At 42.6% G+C, this 17,181-nt stretch overlaps 1 protein-coding gene across 2 annotated transcripts in view; it reads left to right on the top strand.

The window, feature by feature from the left end:
• Gm40862 (predicted gene, 40862) overlaps positions 1–16,632 on the top strand; it is a 238,401-nt gene extending 221,769 nt beyond the window's left edge. The window contains exons 1-4 of one of the 2 annotated variants that reach the window (XR_872557.2): positions 7,921–8,101; positions 14,855–14,981; positions 15,184–15,244; positions 16,573–16,632. The gene's annotated coding sequence lies outside the window, so the exon portion shown is untranslated. Of the gene's footprint in view, positions 1–7,920; positions 8,102–14,805; positions 14,982–15,183; positions 15,245–16,572 lie in introns of those variants that run through there. The other variant, XR_001780569.1, reaches the window with a different exon arrangement.
• The last annotated feature ends 549 nt before the right edge of the window (positions 16,633–17,181 follow it).

The raw sequence follows: 17,181 nt of genomic DNA, 5'->3' as shown, positions 1-17,181 counted from the left end.
ACAAGAAGAAACAGGACTGAATAAACGTGTGCAGAAGGATCCTGTTGCAGTGTCATTCTTCCTGGCCAATTGGGCGTGCGCAATAAGCCTCCAAAGCAGAAAATGGATTTGAGTTGGAAACAGGGAAAACCTGAACTCTTTGCAGGCTTATCTCATTTTAAGTGGGGCCAGCATCCACTCTAAGATAGTAGTGTGTATGAACTGATTTGAAGGGTGAAAGGACTCAGTGTGGATTACTTAAAATAATGCTTTCTTTCTCCTCATACATTATTTAATGTTTACTTCCAAAACAAAAAGTTGTTCTCTGTCTAGTGTAATAACACACCATGTTTACAATACTTAGACTTTAAGCAAATGTCTTTTTATGGTCAGATGAGACATTAGGGTAGGTTTTGTGACATACAAAAAGTTACGCATTTCATAGAAATACAACTAAAAAACTAAGTCCCTGCTCTTCTATTTAAATGAGTTATGGAATTAGTAAACTTATCTGATTAACTTTGGCAAACCTGATTGCTTCCAATGGATAATATGTCTAGCTGTTGTCATTTTCTGACTGAAATTGGCTTTCTTGACTGCACACCTGTAGCTATAATGTCAGTTGTTAGCCAGTGCCTGACCTGTATTACAGGTGTCAAACTGTTGTATTTAATCTCTATCCCTGCTATGCAGATAAGGAATTTGAGGCTAGGAGATTAGTTCAGGTTATAGACACAGCAAGTGGAGTTTAAACTTGGCTGGATGCTGCTTTCTCAAACTGCATTTTCTAATGGCTGCATGTTATCTAATGCTTAGTTATGGTGCTTTCTCAAAACTGCCCATAGCTAAATCAGCCACCTCCAAGTCAGGCTCCATCACTTTCCAGTTGTATGAATTGGGATGAGACCATAACTGCCCATATATACTTTTACCATTTTCAGTCCAGTTCACAGTCTAGATAATCATGTCTATTTTTGAAGGTTCTGGTACAGTACCCAGTAGACTTAGTAAATGGTAGCTGCTTTACCAGATTTCACTGTATTTACTGTATAGAACCTGGAATGAGAATGGAGCACGGGAGAAGAAAATGGATGAATGGATGAAGGCGTGCATATAAATGGAAATTGTTGTCCCTCCCCCTAGGTGTGCCTGTGTGTGGAAGGGTGTGTGTGTGTGTGTGTGTGTGTGTGTGTGTGTGTGTGTGTGTGTGTGTGTGTGTGTGATGGCTCCTGTGCTGACCAAGGCCAGAGGCTGAACTTGCAAAGCTTTCCTGAATCAGTTCCCCACTGCCTGTCTCTGCTTCCCCTGAATCCTGGGGATCCCCATGCAGGTTCACAAGCTTGTGCAGCAAGCACCTGACCCCCTAAGCTGCCTTCCCAGCCCCCATGCATTCTCTCTAAGGAGCTTATTGTCTTGGTAACAGGTGAGAGTGTAGGTGGTTTGAAACTTTTCACTTCCTGATGACTTTCTCTGGGTGACTTACTTTGCACAGTTTGCAAAGTGCAGAGCGCATCTGGTGTCAGCTTTGTGCTTTGGAAATAAGGGAGAAAATAAGTAGTTGTGGCATAAATCTGAAAACTGAGCTGCGCCACCCCCCTGAGCTGCGCCACCCCCCACCCTCTTCCCAGCTTTGATTTTTGTATCTTAGTTTTTTAAGCCTCTGGTTACTTCAAAATACTCTGGAAATAGAGAAACATTGTGTGCATTCTTGGGACACTCCTGTTGTTTGTTAGGGCTTCTTCATAGCTCCATTCATTCCTACCCTTCTTATTTGGCATTGATGTAGTTTTAAAAATAAATTTGATATTGACTCTTAAGTATTAAAATTTAACTTTTTCCTTCCATGGCCATGAGTCTCTTATTCTGTTGTCCTTGGTTACCTTAGAAATCTCTTTGCTGTTCTAACTGCAAAAGAAGAATGAATGTCTGGACTGTACAGACTCTCAGGGGGGATGCTGTTCATGGGGCCAGGCTCTGCCCAGCAGTTCCAGTGAGAACTGGCCTTGCATTTGATTCTGAGTTGTAGTCTTTTGTGACGACTTGTTTCTAAACCAGCTCCTTCAGAATCCCAGGCTAGCAGATTTTGAATCTATGGTCAGAAGGATGCCCCCTTTTTCTCAGTGTATCCTTGGAAGGGAGTAGGTTAACAGGCGATCATTTTATGCTGCCCTGAAATCTGAATTGGTGTCTCTGGAACGTCTTGAATCACTTAGGGTGGAATTGGTTTCCCTCCAGCTGAATTCAATTTCTCTTTTATGATTAGTAGTGCAGTAACTATGATACCACTCCTTGTCCATCCCAGCTATTTCTGTGGTTCATTTGGGACCTGCTGCTGTGTGTTAGGTGAAGGGAGTAGACATCTCTTCTCTTTGAAAGAATCTGTGGTTCCATGGTGAGAAACCGATTCTCCAGGCAGATCAGTGATGTGAGGCCATGTTGCGAGAGCATCTGTGGTGATGATATAGAGAACAGGAAGACTGGACTGCTTACATGTGATCAGGGATGTGGATGAAAGGGCCTTGAATGGAAGCCTGGTGTAAGAGGCTCCAAGGTGGTTTAATCCAGTCTTCCAAATCTGTGTCCCTACCTTAGGGAAATATTTATCCACTCTTGGACTGGTGATCAACTAGGCCTTTGGTGGAATTTTCCTATCCATCCAGACTGCAGAAGGCTCCTTAGGCCAAGAATTTACAGAGGCCTTTCCTGGTGGGGGACTGCGCTTTTGGCTTTTGGTCAGCATTGTAGCCCAAGAATGAAGTCAGCTCTTTGTTTACATTACTTGGTCTCAGATACTTGGTGGCCACATTGGTTGGTGGCCACTCTGTTGCATGATGTAGATTCAGGACTTTGTTCTCCATACTTGTAGGAAGTCTTGTTGATGAGCACAGTTTTAGGCCCTTGCAACTGCAAAATGCTTCACCTGACAGCACCAGTCAGTGTGGTGTGGAACTTGCAGAGCCTTACATTCCATGGCAGAGCTGTGGAAATAGAGTGTGCATTTTAACAGCACTCTCAGGAGCAGTGTGTGCACCAGGGTTTGAAAGTACTGTTGTAGGCTGCCCTGAGTCCTGGCTGTGTTCAGAGTTGCCTGGTGGGGGAGGTGGTGTCTGTGGACTGGAAGAACCTGGTTCTGCTCTCCTGAATTCTGATTTCATATGATTTGGGTGAGGCCTGGAGCTTTTATATTTGTAAAAGGCTCCTCCCTAGTTGATCATCACTGATAGACAGGTGATTATGCCATGTTGTGTACTAGGTAGTGATGAATCAAGGTTATGCATAACTTGGGGATAGGATGTGGTTTTGGAGGGGAGGAAACTGAAGTCAAGACAGGCATCTCTGCAGAGGTGACCTTTGAGCAGTCTGGAATGTAGAGGCTGCCTGCTTGCAAAGACCTGGGCATAGAGGAGTCCTGGAAAAGGGCTGAGATGTGAGTATCAGAGCAGACAGAAGGCCTGCGATCAGGGGTGAGGGAGAGCAGAGGGGCCTGTGTAGAGGGGTGGCTTATGTACAGATAGCACTGGGCTTTCTTTACCTTGGGGAGAGAGTTTGCACTTTGGCTGTGGAGTGGTGCGAAGTTGTTAGAGGGTTTGGGGCTCAGACTCCCATGGTCTGATTTCCTCTTTAGGATGTACTTTTTATTAATTTGTATCTGTGTGTGACACTCGGAGTGCAGATGCCCTCAGAGCTCATGCAGCCAGAGTTGTAGCCACCTGTGAATTGCTTGGTTGTAGGTGCTGGGAATGAAACTTGGAACCTCCAGAAGAGCAAGAAGTTCTCTTACAATAAGCCATTTCTCCAGTCACTGCATCACAGTTTAAAGACATTTCAGTGCTTGTTCCTAGGCCTAGGAGAAAAGTGGGGAGACCAGCAAAGGAGTAGGGGTTCATTTGGGTGTTGCGGTGGTGGCAGTACAGAAGTGTCCTTTGAACTGGGTGTCATTCCCTGATACTTGAAGCATGGGTCTACTATCATCTCCAAGGTAAAAGTGGCACTGTCCAGCATGCCTTAGTTGTAGAGACCAGGTCTACTGTGAAGATTGGCTGGCTGGAGGACTTGTATTGAAAGCAGTCTTTTTCTGTTTTTGTTTTTTGTTTGGTTGGTTTTGGTTTGGTTTTTTTTTTTTTTTGTGGGGTGGGTTTTTTTCGAGACGGGGGTTTCTCTGTATAGCCCTGGGTGTCCTGGAACTCACTTAGTAGACCAGTCTGGCCTCGAACCCAGGAATCAACCTGCCTCTGCCTACTGAGTGCTGGTATTAAAGACGTGCACCACCACACCTGGCTATAACTAGCATTTTTATGAGCTCTAATTCTATGTAAAGAAAATGTGATTTTGCCAGTTGGTTGCCTAATACCAAATGGTCAGCACCGAAGCCAGACATATAAATAATATTATGCAGATTGTGCAGGCTCTGTTTATATGTTTAGGGAATATACATATATGTATAAAATAACAAAGGAAAAGAGAGGTTATGAATTTGAAAGAGAGCAAGCAGGGGTATGTGGGTTGGTTTGGACGATAGAAACGATGAGATTATATTACAATTTCAAAAAATAAAGAAAAGTATTTATAAAGTAAGAAAGCATTAAATGGGCTCATTTAAGATTATTTCTTTTTGGGAGAGATCATATAGGCACTATGGAGTCATGTGACTCTGAGTTTCAGCAGTTGACAAAACAGGAGTTCTGACCACTCTGGTTGGTTCTTCAATGTCCTTTCACTGTAAAGAGGTGGGTCGGTTTACTTAGTACAAGCTGGTGTCCATTGAGTCTCTGCAGGCCAGCTTCCATTGTTGTCAACTTAGAGGAGCCAAGACTGACAACTCCAGAGATATCAAGTGCTAACCCCTGGGGAGGCATTAGAGGCCCTTTTTTAGAGGCTTTTCTTTTCTTGTTTTACTTTTTATTCAGGGCTTCAGGGTGACCTTGAACTCTATGTACCAAATATAACTTTGGATTTCAGATCCTCCTGCCTCTGCCTCCATTTTGGAAGGCTACAATTACAGCATGTGTTATCATGTTTGTTTTATGTGGTGCCAGGGATCAAACCCTGAGCTTCTTGAATGCCAGGCAAACATTCTACCAACTGAGCTGCCTCTGTAGCATCTAGAGGCGTTTACTGAGAGGCCGTCACTGCCACGGTGTGAGTTGTCTAATAATATACCTGGTCCCTTAGGGCTGTGGGTTCCAGAAAACCATCTGGGTTGTGTACATAAAGGCCTCATAGTGAATGGACTCAGGCTGGGTCTTCCAGGCCAGGAGATCTGTGTGTGGTGGCTGCTGCTTCTTAGAGGGGCACAAGCTAAACCATGCCAATTAAGGTAACTGTTAGGGACAGACCTTCCACCTAGGGCTGTCCTAATCATCAGGATCCATTCTTCTCAGATCAAAGAAAAAGTCTCCAAAACTAATACCCACAGGAACATGGCAGAAGAGGGGCTAAAAAGAGCATCAGAGGACACATTTGGTAAAACACTTGTTTTCTGGATATAATGTGACCATTGCACCCTGGGCAGTGCCATTCCGTTTATATGCACAAGATCCAGCCTAAGAGATATTGAGTAATATTCCATCAGGCAGTACTAAGTGACCTTAGTAATGATGATGATGGTGATGAAGAAGGAGAAGCAGGAGGAAGAAGAGAAGAAGAAGAAGAGGGAGAGGAGGAGGGGATGGAGAGGGAGGAGAAATAGGGGAACTAAGAGGAAAAAGAAGACACAATGGAGACATGAAGGTGCAAGTGTCAGAGAGGATGTAGGTAGAGGTAGGAATGAGAGATAGAAACAATCAAGATATACTGTGTGCACATGTGAAATTGTCAAAGAATAAATAACAAATAAATAATAAACCTTCCAGTTTAGCTCACCCCTGCTTCCTGACTATTGCCTTGCCTCTAACAACCCCAACACTAAGAACCCTAATCCTCACTGTAACCCTCTAATAGCCTAACCCTAAGTCTAACCCTGCTTACTAGGAGGGAAATGTCTTCAGTATACCTTTTGAGGTGAGAAACCGTTTCTTAGTCTTGATCTTTTGAGATCGTCAGATCCATCTTCAATCTAGGCAATAGATTCCTTTGGCATCCTACATACATAAAAGACAATGAACAGGGTTTTCTTTCATTTTTTATACTTGTCCTATTTTTGTATTTTAGAAAAGGTGATTTGCTTGTTTGATTTTTAAAACTGGCATTGGAAAGTACTTATTTCTTCAGAATTCTGGTACATAGTGCATATCAGCTGTAATATCCTGCTACATGAGATAACCCATCCTTGATTTTTCTAATTTCCCTTGGCCAAGAACCTTTCTATTATAGACATTAGAGAGACATTCTATTAAATTTCCTTTCTGTATCCACAGAGAAATTCATTCTGATTTGAGATATGTTTATCTAGAGAACCTGTCCTAATACAACTGTGGCTTTTCTCTACTTTGCCGCTGATTCAGAAGTGCTGGCTGGAACAGGAGGGCTGAGCAGTGTTTCCCTTACGTTTCTGGCTTTCCTCCCAGGGTTGGTTGGTACCTACTATCATCTGGGAAATGGAGCTGCAGTCTCCCTGAGCCCAGCACTGAGCTACAAACAAAACTCTTGTTTCCTAAAATCCCTCTTTAATGTTCATTGCCTGGGCACCCTCCCACTCAGATTGATAACCCCACTGCACCTTGGGTAATGGGCTATGCATGCTCTTCCCCTGGATTTCAGGAAGAAGGAGGCAAGTGCTGTGAGGCAAGCTCAGGCAAGGTCTGAAGTCAGGTCCTGGTAATGCAGGATCATTGTTCACAGAAAACAAGAGCAGGCAGCTGACTAGCCTGAGCTGGAATGTGTTGGGAACTAAAAGGTGGCCCTGGGGAAGAAAGGAAACGGGCAGAAGGCCCACATCCTGCCAGAGTTCCACCTATGCTCTGGACAGAGATGTGGGAGAGCTGCCATTCACTCTCAACTCAGCCCCGGGTGGGCATCTAAGCCTTTGACCCACTCTTTGGGTCTGAAAAAGGGGCAGCCCAACCTGGGAGCTCCGGGGCTACTTTCCTAAAGCCCTGGGGTTATGGGAGAGAGGGATGAGGGATGAGAGGTTCCCACACCTGTGAGAGTGAGCACAGTGGATCTGGACTGGAGCACCTGAAGGCCTTCCATCTGGAGAGTAGAAATGGCTCATTAGGAGAAAGCCTATCCCATCCTCCAAGCGCAGTGGGCCTTGATGAGCAGAGACATCCTATGGTTTTAGAGCTTTACTATAGAAAGGCAGGGAGAAAGAGAGAAGGTAGAAGAGAGAGAGGCCCCCCTAGAAGGCTAGAAGGAGGAAGGCTAGATAGAAAGAGTAAGAGAGAGAGAGGAGAGAGAAGAGGAGAGGAGAGGAGAGGAGAGGAGAGGAGAGGAGAGGAGAGGAGAGGAGAGGAGAGGAGAGGAGAGGAGAGGAGAGGAGAGGAGAGGAGAGGAGAGGAGAAGTCAAAGAGAAAGGAAAGAGGAGAGAGGAGTGCAAGAAGTGAGAGCAAGAGAGATAGGCGGGGCTGAACAGCCCTTTTTATGGTCTTTACTGTTGCTAGGTAACTGGGGAGGAGTTTAGCCTGAAGGACAGAAGCTTGGGACATTGCCTACCTGACTTTTAGCTAGGCTTCTCTTGTGGTGGCTGGGGTGGGGGTGGGAGGCTGTAACTTAGGCAGGAGCCTGAGTTCCAGAAGCATGAGGGAATTGATGCCTTCCTTGTCAAGTAAGTGAATTATCACCCTCCCAGGGTTCAGACCTCTGCTCAAATGGAGAACAACCTGTCTGTGCATAGCCCAATGCCCCACAGGAATGTTGAGTTCTCCCTGAGGGCTGGGAGGGGTGAGAGTCCTCTTTGGGGACTGGCTCAAATGCTAATGTAGTGCAAACCACACCTGAGATATGGAAAAGGTGTGGCTCTGGACATGAAGCACACTTAACCTTGAGGAAGGGTGAGGCCCACTGGCCAATCAAGATCTCCACAGGCAGACCTGCCAGTCAGACAAGGAGGCGGCATCTTCCGGGTGCCTTTCCCCAAGTTCACTGTGGCTGTGCAGGCTTGAATGGTTCTCTGTGTCCTGCTCTGAGCTCTGCTGTTGGGTGCTGTGAGAGGACCTCAGGGAAGCTCTGAATTCGAGACATGGTGAGCACAGGGTTACTGCCGACAGAGGGTAGGGGCAGGGTGCTGAGCAGTGGAAGCTGGGGTGGTGAGTCCTCTGGATGGGAAGTATAAGCCATATGTGAGCACCAGTGAGGTCTCTCTTATTGCTCCTCACTTGCTCCATCAGGGGGTGACCTCTGAATAACTTCCCTATCATTGCCCAAATCCTTTGGATCTTAGTTAGGCTGGCTTGTGAAAACAAGGGTGGTTTCTTTGAGTCTGTAGCACACATGTTTAAACCCCTTTGTCCTTTAGTATACATTAAGAAGACAGGTAAAAATCAAATAGGTCTGATTTCATACATTATACTTGTTTTTGTTTTGTTTAGGTTTTGTTAATTTTTTTTCTGTTGCAGTTTTTTCATATTTTTTTGCATCATATGTTTAGTGAGTTGATTATTATTTGGCAAAAGGACTTTAATAATTTCAGAATTTTTTGTGGTTTTATTGAAAAATGATAGACCTCTGAGCTGATATTCTTCTATTCCAATCGTTTGTAATTTTCGCCATCACATATTTTGCAGAAGTCCCAGTTGTTTATTGCCATGAAACTTTTAGAATCCACGTTTTTTGACTGAGATATCAATTTTTTCTCTTCGTCTTGAATCCCTGAGATTCTGTCTTTCTTTCCTGTTCTGTGGGTGAACCTTGCCTCTGTAGTTGTCAGTGTACAGGTAATCTCATGTCCTGCTCTTAGGGACTTAGCAACTGCTTATGTCATTTCCTGCCTCCATCCCCTGTGTCTGTTGTCAGGTGTGCTTTATATACATGGACCACCAGCTATAGCAGCTCTCTATTTTTGTTCCCTGTCTCTGTTCTCTGCACATGCACACTCTCTGTCATCTCTCTCCTCGTGGCTCTCTTTCTCCTCCCTGTCTGTGTGCCTGTCTGCAGGTCCTCTTGTGCATTTCTATCCCTTCCCCAGGTTCTCACTCCTCTCCCTTCCCCCAAGCAACCTCTTTTGCACTTTATCTGTTGCATGCTTTAATTTCTCAGACCTGCTGTGATGGCATAGCTTGGATTTCTTGGTTGCAATTGTTCCTGGCTGTTACTCTCTATGTTGCTATGCTGGTGTGTAGCCATCTCTGTTTGGGTGATTATTGACTTAGGTACTAGCCTCTGGGTTTGTCTTTTTGGGTAGGAGTTTTGTTCCTGGGTTACTCTTTGATGCATGGATTTGAAGAGTGTGTTCACTGACAGTTTCCTATCTTACTGACCTATTTTGTGGGTATGGTCAACAGGGGATGCTTTGTGATATTAAAAGCTGGGAGAAGCGACAGGCAGGAACAGAAGATCTTAGTAATCCACAAGGAGACATAGTCAGGAGAGAGATCAAGCAGCCCATGGTGTTTAATACAATGTTGGAACAACTGGGAAAATTGAATCTGGGTTAAGAAATCAATCATGAAGTTGATGTATGGAAGCTTACCTTGTGTCCTTTCAGGCATGGAATGAGGTTGAACAGGGAGTATCTGCCCAAGTGGGGGCTGAGACACAGGGATGAGGCAGGAATGGATGAGCAGGTGGGGATTGTCTATGGTATCTATAGGAGGCTTGCATAGGAGGAGAGGAAATTTCCACTGCTACTCTTTTCCAGTGTTAAGGGCAGCTGATATTAGGGTCTGTAGTAACAGATAGTGAGGAAGGTCTTTGGACAAAGTCTAGTCTACAGACAGGCATGGTTGTGGTTAACCAGGAGTTTCTGTCTATAATCAGGGGGTTAGGAACAGAGATGAGTTTGTAAATCCCAAACAGTTTGCTTTTTGAGAATGTACATTTGTACATTCCAGCAAAAATCCCATGACAAAATCCCCTTATCAGCAGCCAGTTAAGGTACATCAGCAGGGTCAAGCTACATAGAGATAACTAAGACCTCCTATAGAAAACAAAAACAGAAACACCTCTCCCATCATGGTTGACAGATTTTTTTTTTGTCCGCACCTTGCTTGGTTCCTGCACATTATGCCAGACATACACTTTTTAAAATATTAACAATGCTGATTTGTATGCAAACTCCCCAATCTTGTTGTAACTACAATAAATACTCAAAACCTCTAGACATGGTCTCTCAGTTTGTACCTAATGGGAGTGTGACTGCTGAGAGTCCTTGTTACTGAGCTCATAAAAAGACCTCTGTGTGTTTGCATTGCAATAGGCTCTGTGCTGGTCATTGCAGTTTCTGTGAGTTGGGCATAAAACTTTGATGCTTTGACTGGAACCCCAAGACCCTCAGGACTCCCATCGGAAGGGTGAAAGACTGTTATTAGGATGTGTCATTATGTTCTTTGTGTCAGTGACCTGTCTTTCGGAACTGTGTCTTTGTACTTTGGTTTTTTGATTTTTCTTGAGTACTTGTGGAGGGAGATGAACAAAGTGAATGTGGAACTCTAGGGAAGTAAAAATTCTGGAGAAGAGTTGCAAGGTGCGTCAACTTGACAGAGCTGGAGTTATCACAGAGAAAGAAGATTCAGTTGAGGAAATGCTTCCATGAGATCGAACTGTAAGGCATTTACTCAATTAGTGATCAAGGGGAAAGGCCCCTTGTGGGTGGGACCATCTCTGGGCTGGTAGTCTTGGTTCTATAAGAGAGCAGGCTGAGCAAGCCAGGGAGGCAAGCCAGTAATGAACAGCTCTCCATGGCCTCTGCATCAGCTCCTGCCTTCTAACCTGCTTGAGTTCCAGTCCTGACTTCCTTGGTGATGAACAGCAGTATGGTCATGTAAGCCGAATAAACCCTTTCCTCCCCCACTTGCTTCTTGGTCATGGTGTTTGTTTAGGAATAGAAACCCTGACTAAGACACTAGGTTATCTCCTTCTTAGTGGCAGCAAGGTCAAAGTCTGGATCAGCCTGCTACAAGGCTGAGGGAGGCTACAGAGCATGAGAGCGTGACCAAGCAAGAAAGCAAGGCAGGAAGTAGTGTTTGTCAAATGTTTTTGCTTTCATTTTCTAGCTTTAGTTTCTAGTCTGAGCTCCCAGTGTGGTGGGCTGTGATCTGACAGAACCATGTAAAACAAACGTTACCTGAGATGCTTCTGCTCAGAGGAAACCATCACAGCAGCAGAGTTGCAAGGTAGAACAACAACAGCAACAACAGCAATTGTTTCAAAAGCTGATTTTGCTGCTAGACAGAATCTCTGGTCTCTTTTGAAGGAATATGGAAACTATCAGAAATTGAGATGACAAAAGTCATAGAAAGCTGTACATGGAGCTTAATCGGTTCTTCCTGTATGGTCTGGAGTGTTGACAGTAATGCAGCCACACGAAGTTGAGATCATACTATTTCAGTGGAAAATAGACTGAAAACTTTAGGAAGAGATCATTTTGTGATATTTTGGCAAAAAAAAAAAAAAAAAACACCAAAAAATTTCGTACTTGGCTTATGCCCTGAGATATTGAGCATTGAGTAAAAATTATTGCCTGATTTGTATATTTTTATTCTATTGATAAGTATTTGTTCAATCTTCCTATTTCTTTATTCAAGTTACATTCCAATCGGTACACCCACCCTATTCCACCTTCCACAGTCCCTCATCACTGACTCCCTTTTATCTAGCTAGGGAGGGTGGGAACCACTTGAGTATCCCCTAACTATGGCATGTCAAGTCTCTGCAGGATTAGACATATCCTTTCCCACTGAGGTCAGACAAAGCAACCCAGTTATGGAAACAGTTTGCACAGACAGGAACAGCTTAAGGGACATGCCCCGCTCTGGATGTTGGGGACCCCATGAAGACTGAGCATCATATCCACTACATATATGGTGGGGGCCTCCATCCCAGCCTGTGTGTGCTCTTTGGTAGGTGGCTCCATCTCTGAGAGTCTCCTAGGTTTTGGGTTAGTTGACTCTGTGGGTCTTCTCATGGACTTCCTATTCCTTCAGAGGCTGTCAATTCTTTCCCCAACTCTTTTAAAATACTCCCTGAGCCCTGTTCAATGTTAGGCTGTGGGGCTCTGCATATGTTTCAGTCAGATGCTGGATGGAGACGCTCAGAGGGCAATGATGCTAAGCTACTATCTGCAAGTATAACAAATTATCCTCAGTAATGCCAGCCTTGGTGCTTGCCCAAAAATGGGTTACCAGTTGGGCAGGGTATAGTTTGGCCATTCCCTCAGTCTCTGTTTCAACTTTGTGCCTGCCTTACTTGCAGACAGAACAAATTTTGGGAAAAAAGGTTTTTGGTTTTTTTGGTGTACTGAACACTTCACAGGTGGTTCTGCCTGACTGCAAGATGTCATAACCCCGCTCCCTCCCAGCATCTGCTGATTTCATTTCATTTTCTTGGCTCTCTGGCCTTCCCTTGTCTCTTACCACACCTGCACCTAACACTCCCCTTCTACTTTCTTAACTACTGTCCCATCCAGTTCTCTCCCTTCCATCTGCCTCTTCTGTCTCTTTCATACCCCGTTCTGAGTGAGATTCAACCATGCTCATTTGTGCCTTGTCTTGTTTAGTGTCTTTTGTTCTATGAAGTGCAGTGTGGGTATCCTGTACTTATGGTTATTATTCACTTGTAAGTGAGTATGTACATGCATGTCCTTTTGTGCCTGATTTACCTCATTCCAGATATTAGTTTCTAATTGTACCCATTTCTCTGCAAAATTCATGATGTCCTTGTTTTTTATACCTGAATAGCATCCCTTTTTGTAAATGAAACATGGTTTTTGTGTCCACATTTCAGTTGAGGAACATCTGCAGTCTTTCCTGTTTCTAACTGTTATAAATAAATTGGCTATGAACTTAGTGTAGCAAATGCCCTTGTGGGTATGCGCCTATGAAGGTACCCTAAGTGTAGCACTTCCTCCGGCTTGCTATGTTTTAAATTAATGGAAGGAGTATTCACAGTGTTTCCTCATCCCAGGATGGAACCTTAAACAAAACCTGCTGCAAATGTGATCCAAGGGAGGCAGGGTCCATTAATTTAGAAGCCAAACTTCACAGGATCATCTATATTGCGCCACTTCTGAAAAATGAAAGATGAAAATAGCATGGTCATAGATTCTTTCTCTATGGTTTCAGTTTAGCATCATTCCAGCCATCTTTTGACAGAGTCAACATCCCAGGAAAGACTCTGTGAGAGTTCCTTGCATTTAAGTGGTGAGGTTGATGCTTGAGTTGCATTTTGTGACCACAGGTTGTGGAGAAAACTAACGCATTGAGAAATATGCCATGGAGAGATGCTTACAGGGAGATGAAGTACCCAAACTGAGAGATGTATGAGAAGTTACAGGAAGAGCACCATCTATGCCTTTAGGAATTGAAGTCCAATGTGTTTGAGACAAATCTATAGGATTTGGTGTTTGCCCTGCTGTTTTTCTTGCCTTTGTCCAATCTTGTCTCCCTATGTGCACATTCCTATCGATTTGAATGGGAAGGGGTATTCTGTACCATTTTATGTTGGAAAGATATAACTTACTTTCTGATTTTGCAAGATGTGGCTGTCAAGATATTTGTCTTGAGTATCAGCAGCGATTTTAGACATTTGAACTGTGCAGGAGCCTTTCTAGATTCATCTTGGGGAAGATGAAAGTGTATACACACTCAAAAATTTCCCATTTCTTTCTTTCTTTTTTTTTTTTGTTTACCCTATAGTTTAGATATTCATTATCACCCTGATCACTGTTCCTACTCTAGGTCCCTGCCCTCACAGACTCCCTCTTCCCAATCTCCTCTGTTTCTCCTTTGAGCGGGGTTGGGTCCCCCTGTGTACCCCATGAGCACATAGATTATACTCTGTTTTTTAGCATGGCATATGCTTGTGACATCAATACTGCCTGAGGCTTCAGAGTCATTGGATTCTGAGTGTTGATATTTCCCCAAACTCTTGTGTTTGTTTTGAAATTTTTAAATAAATAGGAGTGTTTTGCCTGTGTGCGTGAATATGAATATCATGTGTGCCTCATCCTTGGTGTTGTTGGAAGGTGGACTCAGACTCCTGTTCATAAAGCTATGGGTCACGTAAATGCTAGTAATTGACCACCGTTATCTGGAAGACCAGCAAGAGCGTTCCATGGCTGAGTTATCGCTCTCTCCTGCCTCATGTTACTTTTCATGTTCAACACTTATATTACTAATATTTTCATCTGTCCATTGGTCCATTAAATGTGCCTTGATTGCTAGTAAAGTTTTAGTAATGTTGCAGTTTAAAGCATAACACTTCCTGTTTCTGCTAGATGAGTACAGAAGTGCAGGGAATGTATACTTCTTTGTAGGAACTGTAGTAAACAACTGAGTTCTTTTTATCATTTTTGTCTCCGTGGTTGATTTTTGCAGTGGAGTAAGGGTATTAGTATGTAACCTCTGCTGTCCTGGAATGTGTTACATAGAACAGACAGAGATCCAGCTCAATCACATATACCTGCCCGTGACTCTGGGATTAAAGACATAAACAAATACACCCTGCTTGTCCATGATTTTTCTTGTTAGTGATTCTTCTTACAATTTCTGGGATGTGTCCTCAGTACTGTTGATCTGTTTCACCCTACATCTCCCTCTCAATTGGAATTCCTCTCGAAAGTCTTTACCCTATTTATTTAAAATGTTCATAAGCAACACAGGTGAACCTTCAACTCAATTTCCTTTAAAATGTTATGGTACTTACATTATAACTCCTGTGTCAGGAAGTCAGTGGAGGAAGCACCAGAATTACATGAATATATGGTCAAGGAAGCGTACATTTACTTTACAGTGATGTCAGTACCATGCTTTGTGATGTACACATGTATGGGATATTTTAGGATGCAGTGACTTATGATGATGTGCACGTGAACTTCACTGGGGAAGAATGGAATTTGCTGGATCCTTCCCAGAAGAGTCTCTACAAAGATGTGATGCTGGAGACCTACTGGAACCTCGCTGTTATAGGTATGACTGTGAATTTTCTTTTGCTTTTCAAAATAGTGGGAAGACATGTCTCTTGGTTAGTGATGGTGCTCTGTTATTTCAATTGAGAACAAGGAAGACTGAGCTGAATAAATAGTGTCCAGTGATGTGAAAATTCACAGTACCTTGAATTTTGCCTTATTTCCAATACTATATCATTCATTTTTCTGATACTGTCTTTTAGGCTACACTTGGGAAAACCATCATATTGAAAGACATTGTCAAAGTTCAAGAAGAAATGAAAGGTAATTTTCATGTGCAAGCTGATGCAATTATGCCTCTGAGGAAATTTTACTATTTTATGGAATCTCTAAAGAAAATCAGGAGTGTAAAATGTCAATACTTCAAGTGTAACTATAATTACAATATTCTTTTTTTGGGTGTTATTTATTTATTTATTATATGTAAGTACACTGTAGCTGTCCTCAGATACTCCAGAAGAGGGCATCAGATTTCGTTACTGATGGTTTTGAGCCAACATGTGGTTACCAGGATTTGAACTCAGGACCTTTGGAAGAGCAGTCTGTGCTCTTAACCACTGAGCCATCTCGCCAGCCCTAATCATAATATTCTTAAAAAAATGTTCTGCCTCGATGTAGTTATCTGATTTATCTATCAAAGCATTCCTCGAGACAAGGAAACATTGCCTTAAGAGATACCTTTATTCAATTTGTACCTCTATTAGACCTAAACTGATCTGACAATGTGTATAGACTTACAAGACTTAGATATTGAACATCGAATAGTGATAAATATATATCCAAAACCTTCTGATAAGCAAATAATCCATGGGAAAGTTGGTGATACTCATATTCTTATACTGAAATTGATCATTTGTTTAGGGTACAGTTTATGAGAGTCAAGAGTGTTGTCATAGGAGAAACCTTAAGTCATATATTACATGTCCATAAGGAACAAAAAGTGAAACAGTGTGGATGCAATGTGGAAACCTTTCATCTGTTATTCTTCTTTCAATATATATATCATGTGTCACAATGGATGAAAGCCATGTGAGCATAGGGATATTGAAAGAAGCAATGTACTGCTTTCTATCCCAGAACAGTGAGAAAATTGTCAGATTCTGCCTTTGGTAGACATTCTGAATATGAGAAAAGTTGCAATCAATTGGTTTTCTAATTTTACTGGGAACTTCCCCAAGCTCACACTGTAGAAAATCTTTATGGGTACTAGGAATTTGGAAATTCTTTTGTTTGTCCTGGTTCACATTCAAATGTGGGACAATTCACGCTACAGGAAAATTTATGAAAGCAATTAGTGTTATAAAGCTCTGGGTTGTTCCATTTTCCTCATATAGATGAAATACATCATATAAATATCCCGTATAAAAGGATGTTATGAATGTCAGCCATGTAATAACCATCACAGATATCTCGAAAGATGCAAAACAACCCATAATGAGGGAAAACCCCATGAACATATAAAGTGATAAAACCAGATGATCTGGTACATCTTTATCAGTAGACCAATTTGTAAACTTTATTCATCTTAATGAAATGATTGAACAGGGAAATTAATGTAGTAAACATATCACATGTGCCAATTTTCATTGCAGGTATGTAAGTAATCATAGTGGAGAAAAACTCTATGAATGTAATGAACGTTCTAAAGCCTTTTTCTGTCCCAGTCATCTCCAAAGTAATATAAGAAGACAAATTGGAGAGAAAACACATGAACATAACCAATGTGGTAAAGCCTTTCCAACACCCAGTCATCTTCAATACTATGAAAGAACCCATACTGGAGAGAAACCCTATGAATGTCATCAATGTGGTCAAGCCTTTAAAAAATGCAGTCATCTCCAATGTCATAAAAGAACACATACTGGAGAGAAACCCTATGAATGTAATCAATGTGGTAAAGCCTTTGCACAACTCAGTAGTCTCCATCGTCATAAAAGAACACATACTGGAGAGAAACCCTATGAATGTAATCAGTGTGGTAAAGCCTTTACAAGTCAAAATGGTCTCCAATATCATAAAAGAACCATACTGGAGAGAAACCCTATGAATGTCATCAATGTGGTCAAGCCTTTAAAAAATGCAGTCATCTCCAATGTCATAAAAGAACACATACTGGAGAGAAACCCTATGAATGTAATCAATGTGGTAAAGCCTTTGCACAACTCAGTAGTCTCCATCGTCATAAAAGAACGCATACTGGA

The sequence above is a fragment of the Mus musculus genome, chromosome 12 (assembly GCF_000001635.26).
Source record: "Mus musculus strain C57BL/6J chromosome 12, GRCm38.p6 C57BL/6J".
In the NCBI taxonomy this organism is placed as follows: domain Eukaryota; kingdom Metazoa; phylum Chordata; class Mammalia; order Rodentia; family Muridae; genus Mus; species Mus musculus.
Note: the sequence above shows the minus strand (reverse complement) of the source record. Positions and strands in the feature narration are given on the sequence as shown.